This window comes from Camelus bactrianus, chromosome 35, assembly GCF_048773025.1.
Source record: "Camelus bactrianus isolate YW-2024 breed Bactrian camel chromosome 35, ASM4877302v1, whole genome shotgun sequence".
Classification (NCBI taxonomy): Eukaryota; Metazoa; Chordata; class Mammalia; order Artiodactyla; family Camelidae; genus Camelus; species Camelus bactrianus.
This window is the reverse complement of record NC_133573.1, coordinates 16,554,495-16,571,746: the sequence shown is the minus strand read 5'-3', so window position 1 is coordinate 16,571,746 and position 17,252 is coordinate 16,554,495. Positions and strand designations below refer to the sequence as shown.

Genomic DNA, 17,252 nt, shown 5'->3' with positions numbered 1-17,252 from the left:
CTTAGCGTAATACCTTCTACTTCTATCTCTGTTGTCACAAATGTCAGTATTCCTTTTTTTTTTTTAATGATGGAGTAACATTCCAATGTGTGTGTGTGTGTGTGTGTGTGTGTGTGTGTGTGTGTGTGTGTGTGTGCCACATTTTCTTTATCCATTCATCCATCAGTGAACACTTAGGTTGCTTACATATCTTGGCCATTGTAAATAATGCTCAATGAACATTGGTGTCTGTCTTTCCAAAGTAGTGTTTTTATTTTCTTTGGATAAATACCCAGAAGTGGATGGATGGATCATATGGTATTACTATTTTTAATTTTTTGAGGAACCTCCATACTGTTTTCTATAGTGACTGCACCTATTTACAATCCCACCAACAGTACACAAAGGTTCCCTTTTCTCTACATCCTTGCCAACACTTTTTATTTGTGGTCATTTTGTTGATAGATATTTTGAAAAGTATGAGGTGGTATCTCACTGTGGCTTTGATATGCATTTCCCTGATGATTAGTGACATTCAACATCTTTTCACATGTCTGTTGGCCATCTGCATGGCTTCTTTGGAAAAAATGTCTATTCAGGTCCTCTGCCCATTTTTCAATTGAGTTGTTTGTTTGTTTGATGTTGAGTTATACATGTTCCTTGTATATTTTGGATATTAACCCCTTATCAGATATATTGTTTGCAATTATCTTCTCCCATTAAGTAGGCTGTTTTTGATTTTGTTGATAGTTTCCTTTGCTGGGCAAAAGCTTTCTAGTTTCATACAGTCCCATTTGTTTATTTTTGCTTTTGTTTCCTTTGCCTGAGGAGACAGATCCAAAAAAAAAAAAAAAATATTCCTAAGACTGATGTCAAGGAGCATACTACCTACATTTTCTTCTAGAAATTTTATGATTTCAGTTCTTACACTTAGGTCTTCAAATCATTTTGATTTTATTTTTGTGTATGATGTGAGAAAGTAGGCTAGTTTGATTCTTTTGCACATAGCTGTCCAGTTTTCCCAGCACTACTTGTTGAAGAGGCTGTCCTTTCCTCATTGTATATTCTTACCTCCTTTGTCATAGGTTAATTGATCATAGAGGTGTGGATTTATTTCTGGGTTCTCTATTCAGGTCCATTAAACTATATGTCTATTTTTGTGCCAGTGCCATACTGTTTTGATTACTGTAGCTTTGTAGTATAATTTGAAATCAAGGAGTATGGCACTTCCAGCTTTGTTCTTTCTCAAGAGTGTTTTGTCAATTTATGGTCATTTGTTTTCATACAAAATTTGGAATTATTTGTTCTAGTTCTGTGAAAAATGCCATTGGTATTTTTATAGGGGTTGTACTGAATCTGTAGATTGCCTTGGGTAGTGTGGTTATCTTAACAATATTTATTCTTCCAATTCATGAGCACAGTGTATCTTTCTATTTGTTTTTGTTGTCTTCCATTTCTTTCATCAATGCCTTATAGTTTTTGGAGTATAAGTCTTTTACCTCTTTGGTTAGATTTATTCCCAGGTATCTTATTTTTTGGATGTAATTGTAAGTGGGACTGTTTTCTTAATTTCTCTTTCTGATAGTTTATCATTAGTGTATAGAAATGCAACCAGTTTCTATATACTAATTTTGTATCCTGCAGCTTCACTGAATTCAATTATTAGTTCTAGAGTTTTTTGGTGGCATCTTTAGGATTTTCTGTATATGGTATCATGTCATCTGAAAAGAGTGACAGTTTTTACTACTTCCATCCCAATTTGGATTCCTCTTATTCCTTTTTCTTGTCTGATTGCTGTGGCTAGGACTTCCAGTACTAGGTAGTATAAAATTGGTGAGTGTGAGGATCCTTGTCTCATTCCTGACCTTAGAGGAAATGTTTTCAGCTTTTTTACTGTTGTTTTTCTTAAGTGTGTTAATGTGCTATATCACATCAATTACTTTGTAGACATTGAGCCATCCTTGCATAGCTGGGATAAATCCCACTTGATCATGGTTTTGATCCCTTTAATGTATTTTTGAATTCAGTTTGCTAATTATTTTCTTGAGGAGATCTATTTTTTTAGTACTAATTTCATTTATACTTGCTCTGATCTTTATGATTTCTTTTCTTCTGCTAACTTGGGATTTGCTTATTTTTCTCTTTTAAGTTCCCTTAGGTGTAAGTTTAGATTGTTTATTAGGGATTTGTCTTATTTCCTGAGGTAGGCTTGTATTGCTATAAACTTCCCTCTAGAACTGCTTTTGCTCTTTGTCATTGATTTTGGATTGCTGTGTTTCCATTTTCATTTGTCTCCAGGTATTTTTTTTTATTTCTTCTTGATTTCTTTAGTGACCCATTTGTTGTTTAGTAGCATATTTTTTAGCCTCCACGTGTTTGTATTATTTTGCAGTATGTTTCTTTTAATTGATTTCTAGTCTCACACTGTTGTGGTCAGAAAAGATGCTTGATAGGATTTCAGTCTTAAATTTATTGAGGCTTATGGTCTAGCATGTGATCTATCTTGGAGAATGCTCCATGTGCACTCAAAAAAAAAAGTGCATTATGCTGGTTTTGGATGGAATGTTTTATATATATACAATCCATTTGATCCAATGTGTCATTTAAAGCCATTGTTTTCTTATTGGTCTTCTATCTAAATGATCTGTCCATTGATGTAAATGGGTGTTAAATTTCCCTACTATTATTGTTACTATCAATTTCTCCCTTTGTGTTTGTTAGTATTGTGAATGGACTAAATACTCCAATTAATAGATATAGAGTGGCTGAATGGGTGAAAAACAAGATATGTATAAAAGAGACTTTCTCTGGATCTAAAGGCCCACACAGATTTAATGCAGTCCCTATCAAATTACCCAGGGCATATTTCACAGAAATAGAACAAATCATAATAAAATTTATATGAAACCATCAAAGACCTAGAATTGCCAAAGCATTACTGAAGAGAAAGAAAGAGGCTGGAGAAATAACTGTCCCAGACTTCAGACAATACTATAGAGCTACAGTCATCAAGACAGCATGGTATTGGTACAAAAACAGGCATATAGACCAATGGAACAGAATAAAGAGCCAGAAATGAACCCACAAACTTTTGGTCAACTAATCTTCAACAAAGGAGGCAAGACTATACAATGGAATAAAGACAGTCTCTTCAGCAAATGATGTTGGGAAAACTGGACAGCAGCATGTAAAACAATGAAGCTAGAACACTCCCTTACACCATATACAAAAATCAACTCAAACTGGATTAAAGACTTAAACATAAGACAAGATACAATAAACCTCCTAGAGGAAAATATAGGCAAAACATTATCTGACATACATCTCAAAAATGTTCTCCTAGAACAGTCTACTCAAGCAATAGAAATAAAAGCAAGAATAAACAAGTGGGACCTAATGAAACTTACAGGCTTCTGCACAGCAAAGGAAACCATAAGTAAAACAAAATGACAACCTACAGAATGGGAAAAATTTTTGCAAATGAAACTGACAAAGGCTTGATCTCCAGAATATATAAGCAGCTCATATGACTTAATAAGAAAAAAATAGACAACCCAATGCAAAAATGGGCAGAAGACCTAAACAAGAACTTCTCCAAGAAGAAATACAAATGATCAATAGGCACATGAAAAAATGCTCAATATCACTAATTAGCAGAGAAATGCAAATCAAAACTATAATGAGGTATCACCTCACACCAGTCAGAATGGCCATCATTCAAAAATCCACAGATGACAAATGCTGGAGAGGTTGTGGAGAAAGGGGAACCCTCCTACACTGCTGGTGGGAATGCAGGTTGGTGCAGCCACTGTGGAAAACAGTATGAAGATTCCTCAAAAGACTAGGAATAGACTTACCATATGACCCAGGAATCCTGTTCCTGGGCATATATCCAGAGGAACCCTACTTCAAAATGACACCTGCACCCCAATGTTCATAGCAGCATTATTTACAATAGCCAAGACATGGAAACAGACTAAATGTTCATCAATAGATGACTGGATAAAGAAGAAGTGGTATATTTATACAATGGAATACTACTCAGCCATAAAAACTGACAACATAATGCCATTTGCAGCAACATGGATGCTCCTGGAAAATGTCATTCTAAGTGAAGTAAGCCAGAAAGAAAAAGAAAAATACCGTATGAGATCACTCATATGTGGAATCTAAAAACAAAACAAAACAAAACAAAAACCAAACAAAGCATAAATACAAAACAGAAATAGACTCACAGACATTGAATACAAACTTGTGGTTGCCAATTTGACACAACATTGTAAAATGATTATAAATCAATAAAAAATGTTAACATAAATAAATAAATAAATAAATGCCCACACAGACTGAAAGTGAGGGAATAGAAAAAGTTACCCCATGTAAATGGAAACAAAAAGAAAGCTTGGGTGGTAATACATATATAAGACAAAATAGACTTTAAAACAAAGACTGTAACAAGAGTCAAAGAAGGGCACTACATAATGATAGAGGTATCAATGCAACAAGAAGATGTAACAATTATAAATATATATGCATCTAACATAGGTGCACCTAAACACATAAAGCAAATACTAACAAACAAAGGGGGCAAGTGACAGTAGCAATAATAGTAGGGGACTTTACCATCCATTTATATCAATGGACAGATCATCTAGAGAGAAGACCAATAAGAAAACAATGGCTTTAAATGATACATTAGATAAAATGGATTTTTTTATATATATTTTTTAATATATATAATTCCATCCAAAACTAGTATAGTACAGATAATATGCATCTGTTTCCTTTCCCTGGTTAGGGGAGTTTTCAGATATGATTTCTTTAAGTAAGTTTACTGCCTCTTTCTCTCTCTGTCTCTTCTCCTTCTGGGACCCCTATAATGTGATGTTATATACACTTGATGAAGTCTCTTACTATCCTCATTATCTTTTAAAATTTTTTTTCAAGTTTTATTGAGAAATAATTGAAGCACTACTGTTAAGTTTAAGGTGTACAGCTTGATGGTTTGATTTACTTATATTGTGAAATGACTACCACAATAGGTTTAGTTGACATCTATCATCTTATATAGGCACAATAAAAAGAAAACGGAAAAAGAATTCATTCTCCTGTAATGAGAGCTCTTAGTAACTGTTCTCTTAATAACTTTCCTATGCATCATACAGCAGTGCTAACTATAGTTACTATGTTGTAGTGAAGTTGATTTTTGTTGGGAATCCAGATTGGAGAATCAAGATAGGGGAGAAAGACCAGTTACCACGGACTAACAATTGCTGTCCCTGCTTCTAAGACCGCTAATCCGTATTTTATTTTCTCTCTATGTCAGGCTTCACCTGCTGTATTGCCTGAAATGTGATTTGGTTAAACAGTTTCAGTGTGACCTCTAACCCCCAAGGATCTGTCTGTTTTGAGTCTCCATTCTGCTTATTATGCCAAACAAATGTGCTGCTCTAAAGTTCTATCCATTAAGTTCCTGAGTGTTTCTGAATGGTGTGGCAAAAATATTTCTGCTCAGCTTTTGTTTTGAGTTCATGATACCCATCTTCAACGAGATTCTTACAGTTGCTTAGAAGTTTTACTTACCTCTTAAATGTTTATAGATTTCTGCCACTCTACAAATTTTGTGCACATAGCATATTGCCTTCTTTTCCTCATCCACCTCCCCCAGAATTCTTTCTCCTATATTAATGAAGTTGTCATTTCTGATTTTGCTTTTTGCACTTTGTCACCATTTGCTACCTCCCTACAACATTGATTTTCTCCTTATGGTTTGATTTCACCTGCTCTCTTTACTAGCACCAACACTATCTCAGCCCTAAATCCATGCCCTTTTCTTTTTGATCTCTTTGTAGCATGTGAGAGTGATAGTCATTACTTACTATTTTGACATTGCTTTTGTTTTTTGTTTTTGTGCACAGAAACAGGGCTTTTTAAAGGCAAGTAATATATAAAAAAGTAGTAATAGTAATATAATAAGAATGGTGACATATAAAAGGTATTTGTTCTTTAGGGGTCATGTATGGTTTCTCCATTAACTTTCTTTTATCTCTTTGTCTTCATTCTTAAAAATTCTTTCTTCTGTTCAGCTTGGGTGATTTCCACTACTCTGTCTTCCAGTTTGCTGATCCATTCATCTGTATCATCTAATGTACCTTTGATTCCTTCTAGTATATTTTTAAATCTCAGTTATTGTATTCTTCAGCTCTCTTTGCTTCTTCTCTTTATTTTCTATTTGTTAATCTTGTGACTGTGTTTACTCTTTTCCCAATTTCATTAAGCATCTTTAAGTTTATTACCTTGAATTCTTTATTGGATAGGTTACTTATGTCCACCACATTTAGTTCTATTTCTGAGAATTTTTCTTGTTCCTTTGTTTGGGACATGTTCCTCTGTCTTCTTGTTTTGCCTTGTTCTCTATGTTTATTTTTATGTACTAGATAGGGAGATTATATTTCCCAATCTTAGAGAAGCAACCTTATGTAGGAGGTATTCTCTGGGGCCTGGCTGCATAATCCTCTCTGGTCACCAGAGCTGTATGCTCTAGAGGTGCCCCCTGTGTGGGCTGACTGGGCCCTTCTATTGTGACAGAGCCAACTACTGTGGACACACTGGTAGGTGGGGCTGGCCCATCCTCCAGTTGGCTGTTAGGCCTGCCTTGTGTGGTGCTACCAACCCACACTGGTGGGTGGGTCCAAGCCCCAGTGTGGCTGACCACATGGCCTGGGGCATCCTGGGACTGGTACTGGCCTGCTGGTGGGTGTGGCCAGGTCCCAGGGTGGCTCACTGCAGGGTTGGAGGACCACTGCCAATTGCCAGCCCACTGGTGGGCAAATAAGCCCCTGACACTGACAGACTGGAGGAAGGACTCAAAATGGTACTTGGCAGCACAAATGTCCTTGTGATAGAATGAGCTCCCCAAAATGGCTGCTGCCAACATCTGTGTCCCCACAGGGAGTCCCAGTTGCCTTCTGGCTGTCTCGGAGTCTCTCCAAGATTAGCACGTAAGTCTGACTCATGGCCCTGCACCGTGACTCAGTGTGTGAGATGTTGCATGCTCTGTTTCCTATAGCCTGCTGTCTCCCATGCGCACAAACCCTGCTGGCCTTCAAAGCCAGCCATTCTGGGGGCTTATGTTCCCAGAGCAGGATGCCCAGGGCTGGGGAGTTTAATGTGGAGCTCCAATCCCTCACTCACTGGGACAACCTCTGCAGTTGTGATTAACCTCCCATTTGTGGGTCACCTACCTGGGGATATGGGTCTTGACTATACTGCATGTCTGCCACTACTGTCTGTCCATTAGGGTTCCTTCTTTATATCTTTAGTTATGGAAAATCTTTTCTGCGAGTCTTCAGGTCATTCTCATGGATAGGTACCCTGTAAATAGTTGTGCATTTGTTGCACATGTGGAAGGGACTGAGCTCTGGGTCTTTCTACTCTGCCACCTCCACTCAACACTATGTCTAAGTTCCTATTTTAGTTCAGCCATTGGATGGCTTATAACCTTGGACAATTCTTAATCTAGATACTTGAGTTCCTACTTCTGTAAGATGCCCTACCTTTTCCTTCACACTTTGTGAAGATAAATCAAAGAAATAAATCATAAAAGAAGCTTGAAGAATTAAAAACACTGTATAAATGTAAGGCTCTCTTGGGCCAAATTTGACCCCTACCCTGAACTTATTAGTTTAGAGACATCCAATGAGGACCTTTCATGGTTGGCCATTGAAGTATCAGCATTCTGATGTATACACATACCCACAGAGTCAGGATCAAATTTTTCTCAAGGGGTGTTGATGGAAAAAGTAAAAGAACTCTGTTATCAGAAGAACAGGTCATGGACCGTGATTGGAATAATTGAATAGACTTCTCTTATATCCTTGGCCACCTAAAAGAATACAGCCAATTGTTTTATAGAACTTTAGCACCAGCAAGGACTTCCAAGGTCATTTAATCTAAATCCTTAATTTTACAAATGAAGAAATTGAGGACACAAAAGTCAAGCTCTTAATTATTGTCAGAACAGGATTTCGATGTACCTACGTAGGAGTCTAGACAGGCGTGTATTATCTTAGGTCAAAGTTAACCATATCTATCTAAGGGAAAATTTGTGAACTAGGCCCTTAGGAAAAAGTACACCTACTTCTTTTCATATGTTTCAGACAGTGGGTGTGGAAGAAAATGATACTGGAACCAGATTCAAATAACATCATTATGAGTCAATATATTGCTTCCCAAAATGGTTTCATTTTTAAAAGATATACCTAAAAATGACATGTTTAATCAAAGGAATAAAAAAAAAAGAATAGAATTTCAGATACACTGGTGGTTTGGAGGGAAGATGGCTTTGACATTTATTAACTCTATTTGCAAGAGAGAGAAGACCACCCAAAATGTTAGGAAGAATGAAGACCAAAGAGGTGATTCTAGAGAGATGGGGGAGAATGATAATAGGGAATTTTCTTTTGAGTGTGAATAGATGTACTTCTAAGGATCCCCAATATTCTCATTTTGTAGTTCTGGATGGCTTGTTGCCATGGGAATACGTCCTTTAAATGTAGATTAAGATACCAAAGCCGAGTGTGTTTCTTTCATGTATAGTGTGGCTTTGAAAGACTTTTTGCTCAGTAAGAGAGCACCATAAACATTTATTTGAGAATGAAATTTAACTACAAAAGATAATACATGTGGTATTGCCCACACTCAGTATAGCATATCTTTCTTTTTCTTTTTCTTTTTTAAACAAGAAACACACATTTACATATTAATTCTTGGATTTATATAGCTCCTTCAACTGAAACTGTGCCTTGCCCATGGGTGATGTGATGTGGCTGGTAATAAAAAAGTCAGCATGGCAAGAATAGATCAACTCTTAGTCCATGTGTTTTGTCTAAGAGAGCTTTTAAATCAGATAGAATAGTTCAGTGAATGCGACAGAGCCATCTTTCCAGAATGGGAGGCAGCACCTCTCATTAATATTTCATAAGTGATTTAAGCCTCCGAACTCTGAGCGAAGGACATGTAAGGCAATAATGAAAGTTTAATTTTTAATCCTAGGGAATGCAAGTACTAGTCTGAATAATAATTTCAGAAGCCTGTGTGGTGCTAAGCCCAGGGCTTGAAATGGGATGTGAAAGGGAAAGAAGTGAATAGACCTGCTCTCCTCACCAAGTCTCCTTGGCCAATCCCAGATCATCTGTCCCCTCCCCACCAAGACTTGGGGAGAGTGGAAAGTTAACAGAGAAGAGAGATGGATAAGGGAAGGGGAAGGAGAGGAACCTTCTGGGGAAAAGGAGGGCTTCTGGGGAAGTTGTTCCTTCTTAGAAGAGGAAAACAAAACAAAAATAAACGGCACAGAGGACTTGATAACTAATTAATAAGACAGGGAGAAGAAAGTTACATTAAATTTGGCTTCTGAAATCTAGGGAACGTGTACCTGTTCTACAAATGTCATGGGATGACAGATGAATTATATTTTAGCCCTCTTGCCAATCTCAGTAAATTCACAAAGCAGAAATTGTCCACATATCTCTTTATAATGTGATGCAACTGGAAATTATTGTTAAAAAATATTTAATGTCCAACTTCTTGGAAATCTATAAGCTCCTAAATAATTAGTAGGTTGAGGAAGAAAATAGAAAATGAAATGAAAGACAAGGCAGAAAATAAAAAGAAAATGCTGTAGATCAAAACTAGGTAAACTCTCTAAGATTTTAAAGAACTAAAAAAAATAAATAAATGGGGAAGTGTGAGAGCACAATACACTAGAACACTGAGGATCTGTCTTCCCTCTGAACCTGTCAGCACCTCCTCCCTCTCTCCTTCTCTCTCATCCCACCCCCACTGCTCCCAGCTGGGCTCTGCGCATCACTCCCACATCCCCACACATCTTTAGAGGAATTCAGATTCACAAAGGACTTCCTTTTGCTCTTTGTTAGGCATTGGAGCTATTCAGCTCCAGCCCTGGGGATGGTGGAGGGAGGGCTGTGAATTTTGGTCTACCTGAGCACACTCGTTATCCTCCAGGGGACATGCTGTTCAGAGTCTCGTGGCTGTGATTCACAGAAAAACTCTTACGGGTCTAAACCCAAATGGCAGAGAAAGAAGAAGATCTCTGACACCAGAAGCTGGATTGTAGCTGCAGAAAGCAAACACCAGAGGAGCCTGAAGAGTATTGTTTTCTTTTAAGCACATATTGAAGTTAATTTTAGTTCAAAGACATGTCTTTCTATAGATGGTAGTAAAAAGGGGGGAAATGGAGCGATGTTCAATAGTCTGCATTCTTTACCATATTGGATTTGGGGTTTGGGCAGAGACGAGAAACATTTGGTTAGTTTATTAACACTTTTGCTATCAGCACAGTTTTCCCATGATTGCTCGGCCATCTTGGGCTTTTTAATGAAGTGATAAAGCATGCTGTTGGTCCGGTGGAATAATCGTACAGGTTGGCGCCATGGGAGCTGGAAGATAGACTGAGATGGTAGCACGGTCTAGTTTTGGAGTGAGGGACTGTGTAGAATGCGCCCTTCCTGTATGTAAAGGAGTAGCATGCTTACCTGGAGAACACAAACCTAGCAGAACAAGTGAGCCGGGGAGCAGTGAGGCAGAAGAAGAGTCTGTGGAAATGGGGTTAATCAGAGCATATTGGGGCAAATGGAGAGGATGGCTGGTGCTTGTTGGTGTAAGTGAAAACAATATTGCATGGAAACATGATAAAGGACATTGACTCTCTGTTTCACTAAAGGCAAGATATTTAATGTCCCTGAGCCTCCGTTTCCTCATCCATAATAGTATAGTGGTATTACTCTGTAAAGCAGGCTTCAGAGATCATTCACTCATTTATGTATTTGTTATTTAAATATTTATCAAACGATTTAGATGCCGGGCACTGTGCTGAGGGATGGGTGTGTAAAACACAGAGAGATGGAACGAGTAAGAACACAACTGCATAATTTCAAGGTGGGAGAAGTATCGTGAAGGAAAGGAAGGATATGAGAGAAAGCAGAAGGGTTGATGACTTCAGTTGAATGGTCAGAGGTAGCTTCCCTAGGGACGAGAAGGCGTTGGCAAAGCAAAGAGCCGAGAGAAGGAGGGTTCCAGGTAGAGGCGCTGACAGAGCCTTCGAGACTGAATTGAGAAAAAACTTGACAAACACAAAGAACTGAAAACAGATGAGTGTGGCTGGAATCACAAAGCAGGGGTAGAGAAAAACAAGAGTTAGGCTGCACTAGATCTTGTAGGGCTTTGCACATGGGGTAAAGAACTTAGCCTTTTTTTTTTTTTTTTTTCTAATGAAAAGGGAAACAGTCGGAATGTTCTTAGCACAGTGGCTGGCACAGCAGTGAATGGTTAGTAAGAGGTAACATGACGATCATTCTGTTGATGGGGAGGGGAGAGCGGGTAGGAGCAGGTGACACTGGCGTTTACGATCATAGAGGAACACACTTTTAGGTAAAACTGGACACGTATTCCTGGTTTTAGAAAAGCAGATTTTTAAAAATCAGAAGAAGGGTAAGTTTTGTCGACTGAAATAAATGCACAACCTAAAAGCTGAGATATGTTTTATTCGGTGGACAATTCTGAGGACTCAGCCTGGGATGACAGCCTGTCAGATCACTCTGAGGGACTGCTCCAAAGAGGTAGGGGAGGAGCAAGGATACATAGGAGCTTTACGACAAAGGCCAGGTAGTTGGAACAATAAAGATAACTGTTAAAGAAAACCAGGCATCTCAAGTTAAAGAATGTAGTGCTTTTCAATGTATAGGAGGAAGGAAACATTTGGGCTCATTGTATTCATTTCTTTGACAAGCACCTAGCTATCTAGGGCCAGTATCCTGTCCTTTCTTATTCTGAGTCCCCTCAGAGAGCACCACTGTGAGTGGCTGCAGAGGCTGGGCTGCAGGCCTGTCCTCACTAGGGGGTGGCGGCAGCCGCTGATGACTTGATGGCTTCAGCATTCTTTGTTACTGATATGGTTTGCAGTATTCTTCGTTCACAGTTTACTCTGTTGAAAAAGATCTCAGAAGGGACATTATTTCATAATGCATACAAAGCTTTACAAATTTAACTATGAAATCATGAAAATAATGAAGAGTGAAGATCATAACCTAAGAAAGTAACATTTAGTCCCTGGGTGGCTTCTCTCATCTCATTTCTCCCTCACCCTTTACTCTCCCGGTTGGAACGGGGCCACATCCCTCTCCTGTGTGCGCAGATTAACCCGAGGCTGGTCTCTGGGATCAAGTCTTTATTTAGCTAAGAGACATTCCAACTGGTCACTCGCTGCGCAGGAAGCCACATGTTAAATACCACTGGATGTGAAGGTTCTGTTTTCAGCTCGTGGTTGGACCAAACCTAAATGCCAGCGTATTTGGTTTGCTTTGAATTAAGATTAAATACTTAACTCGAGTTATGAAATTGTTATATAAAAACAAATCTGGATACTTAGCAGATACAAACAAATGAGCACGGGGATGAAGACCTGGCTTTGGGACCTGATCCACTACAGATGCTAAAGCCTGGGCTCCAGGCACACTGAAAATTTCATATGAACCATGTTTTTCAGCCTAGTTAATTTTAGCTCTTTCTACAGGTTGTAGGTCCTTTATGAAAACTCTTCTTTTATTAAAAAAATTTTTATGAGCCGTTTCTCTTCAGGAACAAGTTCAGTCTGCTGCCTGTAAAAATCAGAAGCCATTCAGACTGTTCCATAGGGTTAAAACTCATGGGTCATATGTAATCAGTTGGCTCTCTCAGCCTGAAACAATCAGTGTTTGCTGAATGAATAAGGCAATCAATGAAAAATCTGGGCCTGGTCGGCATAGATCTTGAAATGGTCCTTATCATTGGTTTGTAAAGGTGAACAGCAATGAAGAACGAATGTGGTGTGTTGATGCTTCTGGAAGTGACCAGGGTATGGCTTCACGTGACTTCTTATGAAAACCCATTTGTCAGTATGAGCCAGGTCCAAGTCGGAGTCATCTATCTCTAAGTGATGCTGCGGTAACAGTCACTAACGATGAAACAAGTAAAAACCGACAATAAACAAAATATTTCTATGGCTTACAACGATATATGTTTATTCTTCACTCATGTTAACATGCTGGTTTAGGGTCAGTGGCAACTCTGCTGGTCTGGTCCTCGTTCCATCTGTCCCTGGGACCCTGACCCTTGGTCTTGTGAGAGGAGAAAGGTACAGATGGTTGACTCAAGCCTCTACGTGGGAATTGGTACATCACTTCTGCTCATACTCTTTTGGGCAAAGCAAGCCCTATAGCCAAGCCCACAGATGATGGGAAGGATAAATATTAATTCTCCATAGGGAGGCATCACAAGTTACAGGGCAAGGAGCAGAGATGTTCAATCCTCTTTCAGAGACGGATGTGAACAATTAAGAAAAATAATGCAGTCTAGCTCAGTGCACAAACACAAAGGAAAGAGGGTTTTGGGGTTTTTTTTTGTTGTTGTGGGGGAGGGGTATACAAATTCACAAGCCCTGTGATATTGAATGCAAGATGTGCTGCAACAGTGTTTGGTCACGTTAGAGCATTTAAGGATTGTGGTTACAGTATTGCCATGTCTGGGATCCAGGGAGAAGACAGGCTTTTGGAATTAATAAGGTTTTGTTTCCACAGAGAGAGGGAAACCTAGCCAAAATCAATTGTACCTTCTAGGTTTAAAGCCCTTGAGCCCTGTAAGTTCCTCTTAAAACATTTGGACTGCAGCTGCCTTTCTCCTTGCTGAAGTCCTTGAATTTCATTAGTGAAGCCCATGGGAACGGCCCACTTTAGCTTGCTCTGCTGCTATTTGGCTGTTTTTCTTCCCTCTTGTCATCTTCTAATGGGCAGAATAGAAAAGAGATACTATAATCTCAGCCGAAGCGAACGGCACCTTGGAGGATTCCAGAGCAGGAAGATATCTTACTCTGTGTTTCATGCTTTTCTGGTTTCCAAGAACTGTGGTATGTCTGTGTCTCTAACAAAAATGGAACCATCATACCATGCCTTAAGATTAGTGAGTTGACGAGCGTCTGTCACACTGTATTTGCAAAGGTCTGTGTTAGATGCTGAGGGTGAAACAGAAATTTTCTCTTGCCTCAGAGGTTTGCTGTTTGGTTAGAGAACTATTTAGCATAACTTTATGGGCGTATGTGAAATTTGTGTTACAGCTCAGTAAAGGAGCTGGTTGGGAATGAGCCAGAGGAAAGGCATGCAATTTCAATGTCTGTGTGAGACTCAGTCGTATGGCTGTACCATCATTTATTTCATTGCCCTCCTATTGTTAGACATTTGGAATATTTTTACTTCTTGTTACTCCAGAGCGTGCTTTGACGTGGATCCTTGGGTGTCTTTGCCTGTATCTTCAGTGATTTCCTTACGATGGAGTGTTGGACTTAAAGTTACTGGGTCCAAAACTATGAACATTTTCAAGACTCCTGATATATATTGTCCAATTCTGTTCCAGAAATGTATGCTTCCACCAGTTACGGGTGGGAGGGATGTGTTGCCATGTCCCCACCGGCTTTGAGGTTCACACTTTGAAGCTCTTTCTTTTATTTCCAGTTCCTCTTGACTTGGATATTCCTTCAGGTTTCAGCATAAAAGTTATTTCTTTTGAGACATAAAAAACAAAATTGTGGTTACCAGGGGAGAAAAGGGGGAGGTGGAAGGATAAATTGGGGGTTTGGGATTTGCAGACACTAACTACTATATATAAAATAGATAAACAATAACTTCCTACTGCCTAGCACAGGGAGCTATATTCAATATCTTGTAATAGCCTATAATGAAAAAGAATATGAAAAGGAACATCTGTCTGTCTGCCTATCTATCTATCTATCTATCTATCTATCTATCTATCTATCTATCATCTATCTGTCTATCTCAATCAGTGTGCTGTACACCAGTTACTAACACAACATTGTAAACTGATTATACTTCAATTAAAAAAAAAAGTTATTTCTGTTGAGAAATATTCCCTAATCCTCTGTGGGAGTTCAGAGTTTTTGGTGAAGTCAGTGGTTCTCTTTAATACCTTGAGATCACCCTCACACTATTCTGCAATGAAATTCATAGATGATATAAGCCCACACTGTGTACATACATTATATAAATAAAAATAAAGTTCTAAGTGTAAGATTTAGGAGAAGCAAAGAAAAGTGGGGAAAAAAAAAAAAAAAGAGTGATGTCAGCATGTTAAAAGTCTGGCCAAGCTGCACTTGAAGACAAAATGAAGTCGTAAATTGTTTGCTCCCTGAACCATTTCAACGCTGCGGTGGAAATGCCTGCTGGCATGGCTCTGGACGCTGCTGATGAATCTTCTGAAATGGTGACCAATTCTTGGCAGATTTCCAGGAGAAAATTAAAAAGAGCTTTTTTTTTTTTTTTTGGATTTACATTCTACTTGTCATCTTGGAAAATTTGGTGTATTTTAAAACTCAGCAAAAATGTTTTGCATTTAGAATATAAAATAGAGCTAGATTTTACACTTATAAAAGTTGCTGCAATGAATATCACCTAGGCTACAGGAGAATCCTTGTTGTGTGTGACTGTCTCTTACATTTCAGGGTGTTTTAGTATCTTTGGCCCCCAGCCGCTAAATGCCAATAGTGCCCCACCACCATTGTGTTAAAAATTAAAACACAAACAAAAAATGTCTTCACGGATTTCCAAAATGCCTATTGTTGTACCTAGAGAACCATTGTGTTAAGTAATGATGTAGCACTCTGCACTTGCCCAAACATGATGCTCATGCCTTTTAAAAACAATGTGCTTGCTTGTAGTGAGTTCCTGTGAGTGGTGGCTGTCTTTCACAGTGAGGTCACCAGCAGAGGTCCTAGCATTTACTGACGCCTTGATGATGTTAGTTGAGGGAATGGATTAATATTGGATGGCTAGCTTTTCCAAGATAATTCTATATAACAAGGGTAGTATGTACATCGATGCAATAATTCCTGATTTGGGTGAGAAACATCTAGTGTGTCACCTTTAAAAAGTTCAAGAATAACAGCTATTCTTGAGCCCACATTTTCTAGTACTAGGCATGTTGCTGAGGATTTCACACATTTGTGTCCTCTGTTGGTGGCTCCAGCAAATCCTTGAGCTACGCCTGGATTTAGTAACTTGTTCAGGTTATGTAAGTGACAAGGGTGGGAACTGAACCCAGTCTACGTGACTTCATAGACCAGGCTCAAGGCCATTACACTATAAGATACTGACTGTTGATTTAAAATAAGTGGTCTTTATTATAAGAAGGAAATTTTTTTTGCTCCTGACTTTCTAAGAGTTTTGTTTCTAATTAATAGGAATGCCAACAAACTTTTTGACATCTGCAGAGATATGCAGTTTAGCCTTTGGGATCTATTGATGAGCTTAATGAATAATTTATAATCTCAAACAACTTTTGTATTACTCTTCTTCTCATGTTTGATTTGATATGTAAGCCAAACAGTGGAGTGAATTCATTTTTCCAAAACTGTGTTCAGGATTTTTGTATCTATATTAATAGGTAAGATCTACCCATGGTTTTTCTTCTGTATTATCTATGTTGGGTTTTGGTGAGATGGTTCTGAGAAAAATTATTTGGGAATCATTCCATGTTTTAGGGTTCCTTAGAACAAATTATATATGGGAGTTACTTGATCCTTAAAAGTTTAAAATAACTTACCAGACAGAGCATTTTCTAGTTCTTTTTTTGGGGGGGAGAGTAATTATTTGGTAATGTTTTCAATTTTATCCATGACTTATTGTCTACTCAAATTTTATTTTTCTTCTTGAAATAATTTTAAGAATTTTTCTGAAATAACTATTTCAAATATTCAACATACTGTTCTATGTAGAATTACCATAATGAACAAATTTTTCAGTATCTGTGTCTTTGTCTTTTTAGATTTTGTGTATTTATGCTTATTCCAGTTTTTGTTCTTTTTCTTTATTTTCCTTTATCTTTATTGCCAAAGACATGTCTTTTCATATCTCTATCCCCTAACCTCCCTCAAAAAACCAGTTCTTGAATGTATTTACGGATTTTACCTTTCTGTATTTTATTAGGTTTTGCTTTTATTTGTACTTTATTTTTTCTCATTTTGGTATCTTTTTTTTCCCAATTTTTAAAGTTGACTCCTTAAGTTGACTCTCTTTCATCTACTTTGTATTTCTTTCTTTCAATAATGAAAGCAGTTTAGTCTTTGAATTTCTTTGATTACATACTTGGCTGAAACTTGCAAATTTTGATATGTTATGTTCTCATATTTTGTTGTTTTCTAAATAATGCAAAAT

The 17,252-nt window shown here is 38.0% G+C and overlaps 1 protein-coding gene across 1 annotated transcript in view; it reads left to right on the top strand.

Annotated features, from left to right (window-relative positions):
- CUBN (cubilin) overlaps window positions 1-17,252 on the top strand; it is a 273,800-nt gene that overhangs the window by 33,647 nt on the left and 222,901 nt on the right. The window lies entirely within an intron of this gene.